At 41.7% G+C, this 15701-nt stretch overlaps 1 protein-coding gene across 2 annotated transcripts in view; it reads right to left on the bottom strand.

The window, feature by feature from the left end:
• LOC127429340 (glucocorticoid receptor-like) overlaps nucleotides 1-1484 on the bottom strand; it is a 111098-nt gene extending 109614 nt beyond the window's left edge. For both annotated transcript variants that reach the window (XM_051678317.1, XM_051678318.1), the window contains exon 1: nucleotides 160-1484. The gene's annotated coding sequence lies outside the window, so the exon portion shown is untranslated. The remainder of the gene's footprint in view (nucleotides 1-159) is intronic.
• Between the last annotated feature and the right edge of the window lie 14217 nt (nucleotides 1485-15701).

Raw genomic sequence — 15701 nt, 5'->3', positions numbered from 1 at the left:
AGCAGCTATATGGGTTATTGTTTGAAATGCGCGAAAATCAATTCAAGAAGAATAAAAAAACGAGACTAAAAAAAGTGCAGATGGTGTATAATTCTGCATTCACCACGCTCGAAAAGCAAATGAATCCAAGTGCATGATATTTACACGACAGCCACTTACCTTTATGAGATTTATGAAGAAAAGTGCATTTCTGTAGTCCAAAGCTGTAATATGGTTCAGATCATGTTCGCGACAGTTGCTCGGTTAACTTCCCTCATGGTCAATAAATGTTACAAGATCTTACAAGACGCGTTGCTGCGTCGACACGGTGTTTCACAGCAGCGCGAGCCGCGAAAACATCTCACGCCTTCACGACGTCGCGTGCAAGAGAAACTTTACGTCGCGCTCTGAATAATCGTCGTTATTCTTGTTTTTTGGGCCAAGACTGGCGGTCGGTCGAGCGGGGGAATCGCCAGCATTACATAAGCTGCTTGTCAAACTCCAGACAGCCCATTATCTGCCCATCAAACCGCTTCTGCTGCTGCTGTTAGCTTCGAAACGGTAAACGCCCCTCCAATACAAACTCCAGTACAAGTTACCCTGCAATCGTGCGAATATAAAGCAGAATAGCAAATAGCAAACATATATTTTCGCGACTAGTAAATGTCAAAGCGTCGCGCGCAAATACGTAAAGCCGGTTGACTTGGATGCGGGCAAATAGAACGGTCAAACGTATGTCATTATCTCGATGACGTTTCAAACCGACAGTTCCGTATACTGTCAATAAAGGATATTAAGCGATGTTTTATATCAGAGACTGATTCGGCCGGCTTGTCCGAGATCTCGAGCGCGCATTAGCACATTAGCAGTAACTGCTCACGAGCTGAACTTTCGTGCACCATAACGCAACTTTTGTATCCGAGTCGCAGCGAACGAAAGAAACCTCGTAACACACGAATATACGAATATATGTGTCCGCAGGTGCATGGAGGGAACGTGCAACGGAGAGCAGACGGCAGGGGGTAAAATCGGGATTTCTATGGCGCAGTTCAGTCTGTAAATAAAGGGGCAAAGGGCACATTCACACGAAACGGTGATGCATTACAAATAAAAAGCGTACCATGCCATGGCTAATTAATACGGCTATTCCCGTGTTTATCTTCGGATAATACGAGTAACAACTTCCCCGTGTTGCACCATGCCCGCTATTTAATCTCCATCTACTCGATAAAACTAAATTAAACATATGCGCGCCAGACTTTAGACTGTAAGAGAGCGACATGCGCACAGGGGGTCACTTGAATGTCAATCATCTTATTTACTCACGTACATGTTTAAAATATTAGCTGTGCATGTTAAATACTATGCATTTAGAGAATTTTAGTGACTGTACAGAAATCTGATATATGGTTTTCACTGAAATGGCAAAGTCGCATACTTGTACATTTATGCAACATTTACTACAAAAATGGCCGTTTTCATTTATGCAGAATGCATATTTATAATGCATTCTAAATGCATTGTATTCCACCTGTAATGTCACATAATACACCTTATAATAAGTTATAACTTCTCAATAATAATTGTAACATCAATTATAATGCATTATAATACTTATCTATTCATAGTTATATCTTGGACTATAATGCATTATAACAATATCAAATTCAGGGTTCCCAAGCGTTCTGGAATACCTGGAATTTGGCAATGCAGGTTTCCAGTCATTGAAAATAAAAAAATAAAAATACCTAAATGTCCTGTAAAATAATTATTTGTCCTGGAAAATATTTTAATATAACAACGCTCAAAATAGTTAAAGTATGTATTGATATAATGCAAAATCTGATTAGTTTGTTCCGACATTGCTGTAATGTTAACTTTAAAAACATTTGAGTTGTAAACTTAAGACATTGACAATGGTCGGACCGCAGATTTAAAAAAAAAAAAAGAATTCACACCCTGCAGTGATAACGTGGTGATGCTGATCAGGATGTGAATTCATTTTTAATAATGCAACAATCAGAGTTCGCTTACACCGTGGTTACCACATGTAGAACCTGATGATTTCCACGATGCGGAAAACACGGATGGGAATCACGGAATCCAGTCATAAAAATGGCATTAGCTACAAAACACGTAATGTCACGGAATTGACATCATGTGTTTGGGACGAAAATGAATGTTTGAATGCACAATTAATGAAATTAAAATAGCAATATTACCTAGTGTCATTTTATAACCGCAAAAGGCTGTGATTACATAAAATAAATAAATAATCTGCAGGTGCTGCATGCTTCAAAATGAATGTGTGAATCTGTCCCCTCGTACACTGAAAACACAGCATCATGATCATCACATCTCTGTGTTTTATAGATGACAGAGAGCAGAGCACTCTAAAGTGTACAGAATATATACTGAATGTATTTAATCCGGAGGTTAGAAACTACCATCAAAATGTTAACACACAGAAACACCAAAATACAATGGGACAAAAAGGCAAAAAATATATATAACATTACTGTTTATATGTACTACAATAAAAAAAAATTTAATTTTATGTTTAAAAAAATGATTAAATGAATTCTATTTTCATTTGATTAAAGTTTCAATGAATTCATTTGAATAGACTCCATTTTGACAGCAAAATGTGATTAAACTGTTGAATATGGAATTCAGAAAAAATAACAATCTAATAACCACAATATACAGCATGACCTCTCGTGTTAAATATTACATCGGTTGGGCTCATAAAATGTCCCGGAAATGTCCTGGAAAATTGTGCCTTAAAAAGAGTGGGAACCCTGAAATTATATCTCAGAAGTTATAATGTATTGTATACAGTATATTTGTATTATATGTATTAGATATGCTTTAAGTAAAATGACAAAAGCAATGCCTTCTTATGATTATACGACTATATCTTACGGTTATATACAAATGCACAGAATACAAAAGGACACAAATTCATTGTAAATTTTTAGCCATTATGAAAAACACTTGTAGAGCTACAAGGTTAAAACATGTCAGTAGCTCCAAATATATATATATATATATATATATATATATATATATATATATATATATATATATATATATATGTGTGTGTGTGTGTGTGTGTGTGTGTGTGTGTGTTTTCATTATATAAACTTGACTTGTAATGTGTGGTATTTATAAGAAGACATTGCTTTTGTAACTTAAAGCATGCCATGACCACTTAACGGTATTTGATCACGTCATAAAGACTTATGACTGTTTAAACTATGCTGCTTTTGCATGACAGCACTTATACAATACCTAATATAAATATATATTACAGTGCAATTTCTGAGGATAAAAATGGATGTTGATTGTATTATAATGTGTTATACTCTTTAAGGTATAACTATGAAGGTTAAGTGTTACAGTTAAGTTATAACATATTGTATGGTGTATTGTGAGACATAATGAATGCATTACAATGCATTTATAATGCCTTTACAATGCATTATATAAATGGGATCCCTAGAAAGTGTCACCCATATATTTTCAACATATATAGAATTATGTACATACATTGTATGCTTAAATATTAACTATAATTTATATATATATATATAGTGTATTCAGAAAGTATTCAGACCCCATTCATATTTTGTTGTTGCAGCCTTATGCTAAAATGCTTTAAATAAAAACAAATTTCACATCAATCTACACTCCATACCCCATAATGACAAAGCAAAAATCAGATTTGTGAAATCAGATTTGCAAATTTATTAAAAATAAAACACTGAAATATCACATTGACATAAGTATTCAGACCCTTAACTCAGTACTTAGTTGAATCACCTTTGTCAGCGATTACAGCCTCAAGTCTTTTTGAGTATGATGAGACAAGCTTTGCACACCTGGATTTGGGGATTTTCTGCCATTCTTTTCTGCAGATCCTCTCAAGCTTTGTCAGGTTGGTTGGGACCATCGGTGGACAGCCATTTTCAGGTCTCTCCAGAGATGTTCAATTGGGTCCAAGTCTGGGCTCTGGCTGGGCCACTCAAGAACATTCATAGAGTTGTCCCTAAGCCACTCTTGCATTGTCTTGGCTGTGTGCTTTGGGTCATTATCCTGTTAGAAGGTGAACCTTTGGCCCAGTCTGAGGCCCTGAATGCTCTGGACCAGGTTTTCATTAAGGATATCTCTGTATTTTGCTTCGTTCAGCCTGAGCATCCCCCAATCCCTGTCGGAGAAAAACACCCCCATGCTTCACCGTTGGGATGGTATTGCGCAGGTGATGAGCGGGGCCTGGTTTAATCCAGATATAATGTTTGGAATTGAGCCAAACAGTCCAATCTTCATTTCATCAGACCAGAGAATCTTGTTTCTCACAGTCTGAGAGTCCTTTAGGTGCTTTTTTATGTCTTGCACTGAGGAGAGGCTTCCGTCTGGCCACTCTGCCATAAAGCCCAGATAGATGGAGCGTTGCAGTGATGGATGTCCTTCTGCAAGTTTCTCCCATCTCCACACATGATCTCTGGAGTTCAACCAGAGTGACCATCGGGTTCTTGGTCACCTCTCTTACCAAGGCCCTTCTCCCCTGTTTGCTCAGTTTGGCCAGGCGGCCAGCTCTAGGAAGAGTTCTGGTTATTCCAAACTTCTTCCATTTAAGAATTATGGAGGCCACTGTGCTCTTGGGAACCTTCAATGCAGGCAAAAATGTTTGTAGTCTTCCCCAGATCGGTACCTCAACACAATCCTGTCTCTGCGCTCTGCAGGCAGTTCCTTTGACCTCATAGCTTGGTTTTTGCTCTGATATACATTTTCAGCTATGAGGTCACAGGTGTGTGCCTTTCCAAATCATGTCCAATCAGTTGAATTTGACACAGGTGGTCTCAAATCAAAGTATAGAAACATCTTAAAGATAATCCAGAGAAATGGGATGCACCTTAACTTAATTTCAAGTGTCATAGCAAATTGTCTGAATACTTATGTCAATGTTATATTTCAGTTTTTACTTTTTAATAAATTTGCAAAGTTATCAAAAATTTGGTTTTTCTTTGTCATTATGGGGTAGGAGTAGATTGATGTGAAAAAATAAAAATTTAAAGCATTTTAGCATAAGGCTGCAACATAATGTGAAAAAAATGAAGGGGTCTCAATAATTTCTGAATGCACTGTATGTATGTATATATATATATATATATATATATATATATATATATATATATATATATATATATGTAACAATGCTGGCAAAGACAGTGATGAAGACGATGACATGACGAACCCAAGTGCAGTTTATTTTTCAAATGTGGAATCCCAAAATCCTGACTACAAACGTGAACAAAACATAAACATGAACTTGATTTGACTAAAACTAGACTTGACAAAACTTGAATTGGCTTGACTTGACTTGAACAAAACAAAGCTACATTCACAATACCTGACACCAGACAATGGCAAACATGGGGGCTTATATACAAAGACATGGGTAACAGGTAAACAAGACAACCAATCACAAGACTAAACTAAAAACAAGATAACAAGACTAAATGAAATTTAACCAATGAAAAGATAATACTAATAACAAAGTAATCAAACAATGAACCAATGAAAACAAGACACATGAACAGGGGAAACACTTGACAAGATCACATGAGGGAACAGGAAATCACATGACAGGAACAGGAACTAAACTTGAAAATAAAAGACATGAAAACAAGAACAAAACACATAAAATTGACATATCCCCCCCTCTATAGGCGGCTCCCGACGCCCCAAAACATAACAAAGTTAATTAGTGAGCTGGGGGGGGGTCCCTTGAGACGTGGCCTGTTGAGACAGGGCATGGCCTGGCAAGACAGGGCGTGGGGCATGGCCTGGTGAGACAGGGCGTGGAGCATGGGAACAGGGCAAAGCCAATGGAAAGTGGGGACCTGAGAGGCTCGAGGGGCGGAGCCGATGGGGATGAGGACCAAGGCGGAGCCACAGGGATGGAGGTCCCAGTGGAGCAGAGGCAGGCCTGGACCGTGGAGCAGAGGCAGGCCTGGACTGTGGAGCAGGGGCTTGCTTGTGACATGGTATGGAGCAGTCTGGGGCTTGGCTGTGACATGGCATGGAGCAGACTGAAGCGTAGTTGTGACATGGCATGGAGCAGACTCAGGCGTTGTGGTGACAAGGCCTGGAGCTGACTCAGGTGTGGCCGTGACATGGCCTGGAGCTGACTCTGGCATGGCCGTGACATGGCCTGGAGCTGACTCTGGCATGGCTGTGACATGGCATGGAGCTGACTCTGGTGTTGTGGCCATGACGTGGAACTCGGGCTTGGTGGCCATGACATGGTACTCCGGCTTGGCGGCCATGACGTGGAACTCGGGCTTGGCGGCCATGACATGGAGCAAAGTCGTGGAAGGCGGATCCATGGGAGGCTCGAGACTAAGAGTTCTGGATGACTGGGAAAAGACCTCAGTGCTCGTGAACATGGGCAGAGACTCGGAGACGACCTCTGTGGTCGTGAAAATGGGCAGAGATTTGGAAATGACCTCCGTGGTCGTGTACATGGGTGAAGACTTGAAAACAACCTCTGTGGTCATGGGCATGGGCGGAGACTCGGGAACGACCTCCGTGGTCGCGAACATGGGCAGAGACATGGAAACGACCTCCATGGTCGTGTACACGGGAAGAGACTTGGGAATGACCTCTGTGGTTGTGTAAATGGGTAGAGACTCGGAAAAGACCTCCGTGGTCATGTACATGGGTAAAGACTTGAAAACGACCTCTGTGGTCGTGGGCATGGGCGGAGACTCGGGAATGACCTCTGTGGTCGTGAACATGGGCAGAGACTTGGAAACAACCTCCGTGGTCGTGTACACGGGAAGAGACTTGTGAACGACCTCTGTGGTCGTGGACATGGGCAGTGACTCGGGAACGAAAGTCTTTCTTCTCCTCCTCCTCCTCCGGATGGCCGAAGTTGGCAATGCTGGCTCTGGGATGGACGAGGTTGGCAACACCGGCTCTGGGACTGACGAGGCTGGCAACGTCGGCTCTGGGACAGACGAGGCTTTCAGCTCGTTGGCCGTGTCAGGCATGGGCGTTGGCTCGTTGGCCGTGGCAGGCATGGGCGTTGGCTCGTTAACCGTGGCAGGCATGGGCGTTGGCTCGTTGGCCATGGCAGTCATGGGCGTTGGCTCGTTGGCCGTGGTAGGCGTGGGCTCATTGGCTGTCTCCCCTATGGTGAATGGTGAACCACCCATCAGTAGGGCAAGGTCGATATACCAAGCAAGGCTGTCGGCACACTGACCGTCAGTCATCAAAGAGGAAATCGGCTCATTAAACCCAAAACGGAAACAGTCTTTGAGGGCCACCTCATTAAAATCCACCCTGCAGGCCAGAGTGCAGAATTCCTCCACATAATCCTCCAGGGGACGACTCCCCTGGCGTAGACGAAGGATCTGAACTACTGTGTTCATCTTGATTAAGTCAGGTATTCTGTAATGATGCAGGCTAAGACAGTGATGAAGACGATGACGATGAAGTGACGAAACCTAGTACAGTTTATTTTTCAAACATGGAATCCCAAAACCCTGATTACAAACGTGAACTATACATAAACATGAGCTTGATTTGACTAAAACTAGACTTGACAAAACTTGACTTGGCTTGACTTGACTTGACTTGATTTGAACAAAACAACAAAGTTACATTCACAATACCTGACACCAGACAATGGCAAACATGAGGGCTTAAATACAAGGACATGGGTAACAGGTAAACAAGACAACCAATTACAAGACTAAACTAAAAACAAGACTAAATTAACTTTAACCAATGAAAAGACAAGACTAATATCAAAGTAATCAAACAATGAAAACAAGACACATGAACAGGGGAAACACATGACAAGATCACATGAGGGAACAGGAAATCACATGACATGACAGGAACAGGAACTAAATTTGAAAATAAAAGACATGAAAACAAGAACAAAACACATAAACATGACAATATATATATATATATATATATATATATATATATATATATATATATATATATATATATATATACACATACACACTCACTGAGCACTTTATTAGGAACACCTACTTATTCATGCGATCATCTAATCAGCCAATCATGTGTCAGCGGCCTCTAGAGTTTACTCAGAATGATGCCAAAAAGCAACCACTGAGAGGCAGTTCTGCGGATGGAAACGCCTTGTTGTAACGTATGCTGGAACTGCTGACAATGATGACAATGACGAAGATGATGTGAAGATGAGGAACCCAAGTGCAGTTTATTTCCAAAGTGAGAACCAATAACCCTGACTACAAAACAAAACATGAACAGGACTAGACTAGACTAGACTTGACTTGACTTGACTATGGCTTGACTTGACTACAGCGTACCAAACACATATCATCACATTCAATACTTGACAACTACACAATGGTGTTGGGCCTCATGTATTCAGATAGAAGACAAAGGCAGACCTAACAGTCAAAAACATTCCTCAAGCCCCCTCCTTCTAAGTCGTAAATTTTACTGATAAAAATCGCGCCAAAATCAAAGGGAGTCCAGAACAGACTACAGATCCATGAAGCCTTGCCCTCTAAAGGATCGAGCTCTCAACTCCTATTGGATGAGGCACACCACAGAACGTCCCTCAAACATGACATCATCAGGACTTCAAATAATTCTGAAATGCTTCCAAAGTGGCTTCCAGCGACTTAGTTCACCGAATACGGACGTAGCTTTTTGCTGCTCTCCGGTGCAGCCTCGTGGCATAAGGAAGTAATGTCCGACTTGAAACTGTAGCCATACAATCTCCATCTCGCTGGACGAGTTGAGATTACTCTGTGTTCAACCGAACACTCTAATGGATCCGAAGGAGACCGCCGAGCAATTCGCATCTTCATCCGTTGGCCTACAGAAGTGAAGAGATTAAAGATTTCTCTTCCATCTTCAATCAAGTCGACATTTCTGAGTTCTCCGCCAGCCCGCCGAGAATCAACAGCCGTACCGCCCTCTGAGAATCAACAGCCGTACCGCCCGCCGACAGCGCGAGGAAACAACCTCTCGTCATCGCACGAGCCTCAAGGAACCGGGTCAAAGTTAAAGGACGGAGGAAAACACATTCTACCTGTGTCCTCATGCGATTCAAGTAAGAGGTTACGTCTGGGCAGAGATAGAATATTATAGTGTGTTATTCTTGTGTTTCAAGGATTTTGCTTGTACAGTTTACGGACCGCCATGTCCGCTCATTATTAATACTCAGGGTATTAATTATCACGAATTTGTTTTGCTGTATTGTGGTCCAACCAAATTGGACTGTTGTGCATTTTCGCCATCGCGGGTGAGACAGCAACTGAGTTCATCCATTAAAGAGTCAAATAACAAGGGACTTTTACGAGCCCCGCTCGTAAAACCGCGTCTCTGAGTGATGAACACGGCTGCTTTATCTCCAGCTATCGCGAAATCAGCTTTCGGGCTGTCACTTAATCATCTCTCTCTCTCTCTCTCTCTCTCTCTCTCTCTCACTAACCACACTGACACACACACACACACACACTGTCACACACACCTTATGTGTTATAGGATTATTTTTATTTCTATATCTAATCATATCACTGTTTAGTTTGTAGTTGTAAGTCGGAAGTTTATTGACTGCATTGTATTAATTATTAATTGATATTACTGCATAAATAAACTTTTGTTTATATTACAAAGAGAAGTGTTTTGGTTTGTTTTGCATACGCCTGTGTCGTGCTGACGGGATGTCAGTGCTCGGATTCAAACCTTCATTCATTGTTTTTTTTCCCGAAAATCGATATTCTTCGGATGTCGATTTTCCTAAGAAAACAATCTAATATTGAGACTGTTTTAATATTCGGTTATGAGTCCCTGATTCCAGGGTGGTGCCCCGTCAATGTTAATCCTTATTAATATTCTATTGATTTTTGATAATTGATAATTATCTTTGATTGAATTTGAATGATCAACAAGCTAGTGTTAATTTTAATTAATGTTTCATCGACGTTAACAATTAACGACTATCTTTGATAACTGTTGATTTAAAGGATTTAAAAAAGCTAACATTGATTTTCATCAATGTTCTATTGATTTTAATAATTAATAATTATCTTTGATAATTATTAATTATTGCTAATAACCAAACTTGCTCCTAAACGTAGCACACTACATTTATTGGAGTCCCATATGAGGTTTTAATGAGTTAGATCCAATTAATTAATTTAAATATTGATTAATAACTACAGAAATAATTATTAATTATTTCTGATAGTAACACTGATCTCAACAACCAGTAAAGCCCTACAATGGAAAACATAAGGCTTAAATACATGGACATGGGGGAAACATAAACCAATGAACAAGCAGAACTGATAACAAGATAATTAAACAATAAACCAAATGAAAACATGACACATGAACATGGAGGGGAACACAAGACATCACATGACTAGGGAACAGGAACTAAACTTTTCAAAATAAAAGACATGAATCAACCAAATACACATGACATATCCCCCCCACTAAAGGGTGGCTCCTGACACCCCAACACATAAACAAAACACGTAAAACATGACATAATTCAAAGTTCTGTAGGGAGCAGGGGGGGGGTGTCTTGAGGCGTGGGGTGTGGTGTGGCGAGAAAGGGCGAGGGGCATGGGACCAGGGCAAAGTCCGTGGGGGGTGAAGCCATGAGAGGCTTGAGGGACGGAGCCATGGAAGGTGGAGCCGTGAGAGACTCGAGGGGCGGAGCCATGGAAAGTGGTGCCCGGAGAGTAGCCGAAGACTCGAAGGGCCAGGGTGGAGCCGATGGCAGGGAGGACCAAGGCGGTGCTGGAGGCTCGGAGGAGCAAGGCGGAGCTGAGGGATCGGAAGACTGAGGTGGAGCCGGTGGGACTGAGGACCAAGGTGGAGCCGTAGGGAAGGAGGTCACTGGTGAAGCTGACAGATTGGAGGGATGAGGCGCAGCCAGAGGATCAGAGAGCCAAAGCGGAGCCAGGTGACTGACAGACCAAGGAGGAGCTGGAGGGATGAGGGACCCCGGCACAGCCGACAGGCTGAAGGACCATAGTGGAGCCGAGGGAACACCGAGCTGAGGCAATGTCGAGGGACCGACAGGCCAAGGCGAAGTCCAGGGCTCGGAGGGTCCAGGCGGGATCGGAGGGCCGAAAGTTCCCCTTGCCTGCTCAGGAGAACTAAGGGTGGGAACCATCTCCAGGTCCCACTGCTCAGGTGTGGCTGTGACATGGCATGGAGCAGGCTGAGGCGTTGCTGTGACGTGGCATGGAGCAGGCTGAGGCGTTGCTGTGACATGGCATGGAGAAGGCTGAGGCGTTGCTGTGACGTGGCATGGAGCAGGCTGAGGCGTTGCTGTGACGTGGCATGGAGCAGGCTGAGGCGTTGCTGTGATGTGGCATGGAGCAGGCGGAGGCGTTGCTGTGACGTGGCACTCTGGCTCGGCGGTGGCCATGACGTGGAACTCTGGCTCGGCGGCGGCCATGACGTGGAACTCTGGCTCGGCGGCGGCCATGACGTGGAACTCTGGCTCGGCGGCGGCCATGACGTGGAACTCTGGCTCAGAATCCGCCTCCCTCACAGTGAACGGGGAACCAATGAACCGTAGGGCGAGGTCGATATATTGAGCCAGGCTGAGGGAACTGCGATCGCCAGGCATCAAAAAAGAAATGGACTCATTCAGTCCAAATCTAAAACAGTCTTTGAGGGCAACCTCATTAAAGTCCACCTGGCTGGCTAGACTGCAGAAGTCCTCAACATAGTCCTCCAGGGGACGATTCCCCTGACGTAGGCGCAGAAGTAAAACTGCTGGGTTCATGGTGGGTCAAGTATTCTGTAACGTATGCTGGAACAGCTGACAATGATGACAATGACGAAGATGACGTGAAGATGAAGAACCCAAGTGCAGTTTATTTCCAAAGTGAGAACCAATAACCCTGACTACAAAACAAAACATGAACATGGATGTGGCAGCGGGGGCGTGGTCAAGCATCTCTCCGGAGAGAGAAAGCGGTAAGGGCGCTTACTCCTGAGCTAAATTATGTCTAACACCTGTCTCTAATTTCAGTGAGCACGGGGAGAGCGGCATAAAGAGAGCGACACAACGCTCAGAGGAGAGACTGGAGATGACAGAGCTGAGCCAGGGTGACCATTCCTGAATAGAAGTTGTTTGTAGAAGCAGTGTGTGTGTGTTAGTGTGGTTAGAGTGTACGGAAGTAACTATAAAGTGTTGTCGAGGAAAAGGGGAAATAAAAGCGTCACCTGGAAAAGGAAAAACTGCTTCTCGCGTCCTCTTTTACAATGGACTAGACTAGACTAGACTAGACTTGACTTGACTTGACTTGACTTGACTTGACTATGACTTGACTTGACTATGACTTGACTATGACTTGACTATGACTATGACTTGACTTGACTACAGCGTACCAAACACATATCATCACATTCAATACTTGACAACTACACAATGGAAAACATGAGGCTTAAATACATGGACATGGGGGAACATAAACCAATGAACAAGCAGAACTGATAACAAGATAATTAAACAATAAACCAATGAAAACATGACACATGAACATGGAGGGAAAACAAGACATCACATGACTAGGGAACAGGAACTAAACTTTTCATGAATCAACCAAATACACATGACACTTGTTGATGAGAGAGGTCAATTGAGAATGGCCAGAATGGTTGGAGCTGACAGAAAGGCTACGGTAACTCAATTGTAGTAAGCAGAATATCATTTCAGAACGCACAACTCGTCAAACCTTGAGGCGGATGGGCTACAACAGCAGAAGACCACATCAGGCACTTTATTAGGACCATAGTGTTCCTAATAAAGTGCTCAGTGATTGTGTGTGTGTGTGTGTGTGTGTGTATATATATATATATATATATATATATGGCCATATATCAGATTTCTGTGTTATGTTGACAAGCTTAAGTTGAGGCAATAAGTGACTGTAAAGTCTCTAAAACTTATATACATTTAGCCTATATAATGTTAAAATACTGAATACGCAATATAATCTATGTATTAGCCTTTGTAACATCCCAGATTGCTGAGGTAGGCTATGATAAAATTTTGGGCATGCCTTACATGGAAAAAAGCATATATGACCTACAATATGTCAAGAAATAGAATATTTTGACTATAGAATAAAAGCAGATAAATTTTAATTCCTATTTTATTAAGAAGTGATTGTGAGCGATACAGTTAGAGAATGTGTAATGGGGTGCAACATACAATTTCTTGAAATCCATCAACAACAACGTGTTCTAAAAACAGGGGCCGATTAGCGTGAAGGTAGTTGTAGCTACAGGTAATTTGTGCATAGACTCGGTCTCATACAATGCATGCCAAAATTTCAGTTATTTTCCCTGGAAGACTTTCAGAAACCACAGAACTTAACAGCCTTGCTGTTGCCTGGTTATCTCTAACTTTGTATCTCTTACTTTGAAATTATCCCTTGTTGACAGGACTGAAACAGTATTTTAGAAACTATACTTTGCTAAATTTCCAGGTGATTGTTATGTAGGACTATTCTTGTTGTAACATATGCTACATCCTGCCCCAGTCTAGGGTTGAGGAGGAGTACCAAAAAGGTATGGAATTTCCCTTCTCCCGTCTCAGCACTCAAGAATCAGTCAACTTTAAAAATGAAACAAAACTTTCAAGCAGAAAATGGAAGTCTCAAAGGCTTCAGGAGGGGGCAAGGCCAAAATAACAAACAAAATGCCACCAGTTGCTAAAGGGGAGTCAAAACTAACTTACCTACAACAGAAAATGCAAATAAACAACAGAAAATCCACTCTAACTCCCTCTCTAACTAAAAAACAGGAGAAAAGACAAGATTAAACAAAATGGCACCCACCTCCCTATTACTTCCTTATTTTAATTCTACTATTTACAATATTTACAGCAGTTTCTAAATAAAAAAGATTAAGAGTTCAACAACAATGAATGACTGGAATCACCCAAAGACAAATTACTAAAACCAACAATTATTCACTCAAACAACTACAGCAGTACAACATGTCTGACACAGGAGAGGGGAGCGAGTCAATGCAGAGAGGTACTGATGGGATTTATTCTTGAAGCTCTTTTCCACACCAACTAATCCCGACAGAGGACTGATTAGCAGTCATAATTGCTGACACCTGATGTTGGTCAGCCTACAAAGAGAGAGAAAAAGAGCCGACAAAACAGAAACACACACAAGGGAAGCAGAACTCCACAACTGCAATTAAACATCATACATCCATGGATGTAATTAAACGAGAGGACAAAAAAAAGAACAAAAAACACCCCCACCCTTAAATTACAAACCTAGGTTTGTAAAACTGTCAATCATCACACAACTTCATCTCCAGTGTCAAAAATTGCATCTGCAACAACATTTTCTGCAAATACATAAAGGAGATAAGAGTACTTATGACAAGCCCATCCACCTCAGGACTATAAACGGTCGGTGTGTCTGCACTAGAAGCCATGGATGCAGGTTTAGGAGCAGGGTCAAATAAAAGTTTACACTCAAGATCAAATGGAGAAGCCAAGAGTGAGTCAGAGAGCTCAACATCATCTCTGAACTTCCGTGACTTTGCATGCATCACTACGCAGGCAGGGAATGCAGAGGGACATGGACTAGAAACGTCAGGCTGATCACAGGCCTTAGGCTCATCTGCAACAACTGGACAGGGAAACACTTCACCACCTGCAAGGTCATTCCCCAAGATGAGACCAACACCATCCACAGGTAACTGCAAGCGCACACCCAGCTTAACAGGACCTGTGATGCGATTAGACTTTAAGTGAATGCATGAAGGGGAACATTAAAGGAATAGTTCACCCAAAAATGAAAGGCCATCCAAGATGTATCTGAGTTTCTTTCTTCATCAAAACTTTAAGAATTTAAGACTTCTAGGATTTCATTTCAGGCCTCCTCCTCTAAACAATGCAAGTGAATGTCCTCCATTTTTTGATGGTCCAAAATGCATATTTAGGGTGCATCAAAATAATCCACACGACTCCAGTCGACAAATAAAGTTCTTCTAAATGCAAACGATTGATTATTTTTAGAAACAAAACAATCCTTATATACTTTTTAACACAAATGTTCGCTTCCGTACATCTCTGTGACTGCGCTCATGAGAGGGATGATGTAAGCTCGTTGTTAAGGTCACGCGTCACGAGGAGGAGGAGTCAGGAAGCACGTCATTGTTTACATATTTTTTTATTTTATTTCATTATTATTTGGAAATTATTTTTTTGATTATTTTATATTGTTTTGAAATTGTTTTGGACTGTTTTGGTTTGTGAATATCACAAGTTTCTCTTGTAAACAATGACGCACTTCCTGACTCCTCCTCCACGTGATGCTTGACCTTACCATCTAGCTTACATCATCCCTCTCATAAGCACACATCACAGAGATGTATGGAAGCGAACGTTTGTTGTAAAAAAGTATATAAGTATTGTTTTATTTCTCAAAATAATCAATCGCTTGGGTTCAGAAGAACTCTATATGTCAACTGGAGTCGTGTGGATTGTTTTGATGCACCCTAAATATGCATTTTGGACCATCAAAAAATGGAGGAATTGTTTAGAGGAGGTCTGAAATGAAATCCTAAAAGTCTTAAATTCTGTTTTGATGAAGAAAGAAACTCAGATACATCTTGGATGGCCTGAGGGTGAGTAAATT

This window comes from Myxocyprinus asiaticus, chromosome 38 (assembly GCF_019703515.2).
Source record: "Myxocyprinus asiaticus isolate MX2 ecotype Aquarium Trade chromosome 38, UBuf_Myxa_2, whole genome shotgun sequence".
Lineage (NCBI taxonomy): Eukaryota > Metazoa > Chordata > Actinopteri > Cypriniformes > Catostomidae > Myxocyprinus > Myxocyprinus asiaticus.
The sequence above is the reverse complement of the archived record's forward strand: the minus strand, read 5'-3'. Positions and strand labels throughout refer to the sequence as shown.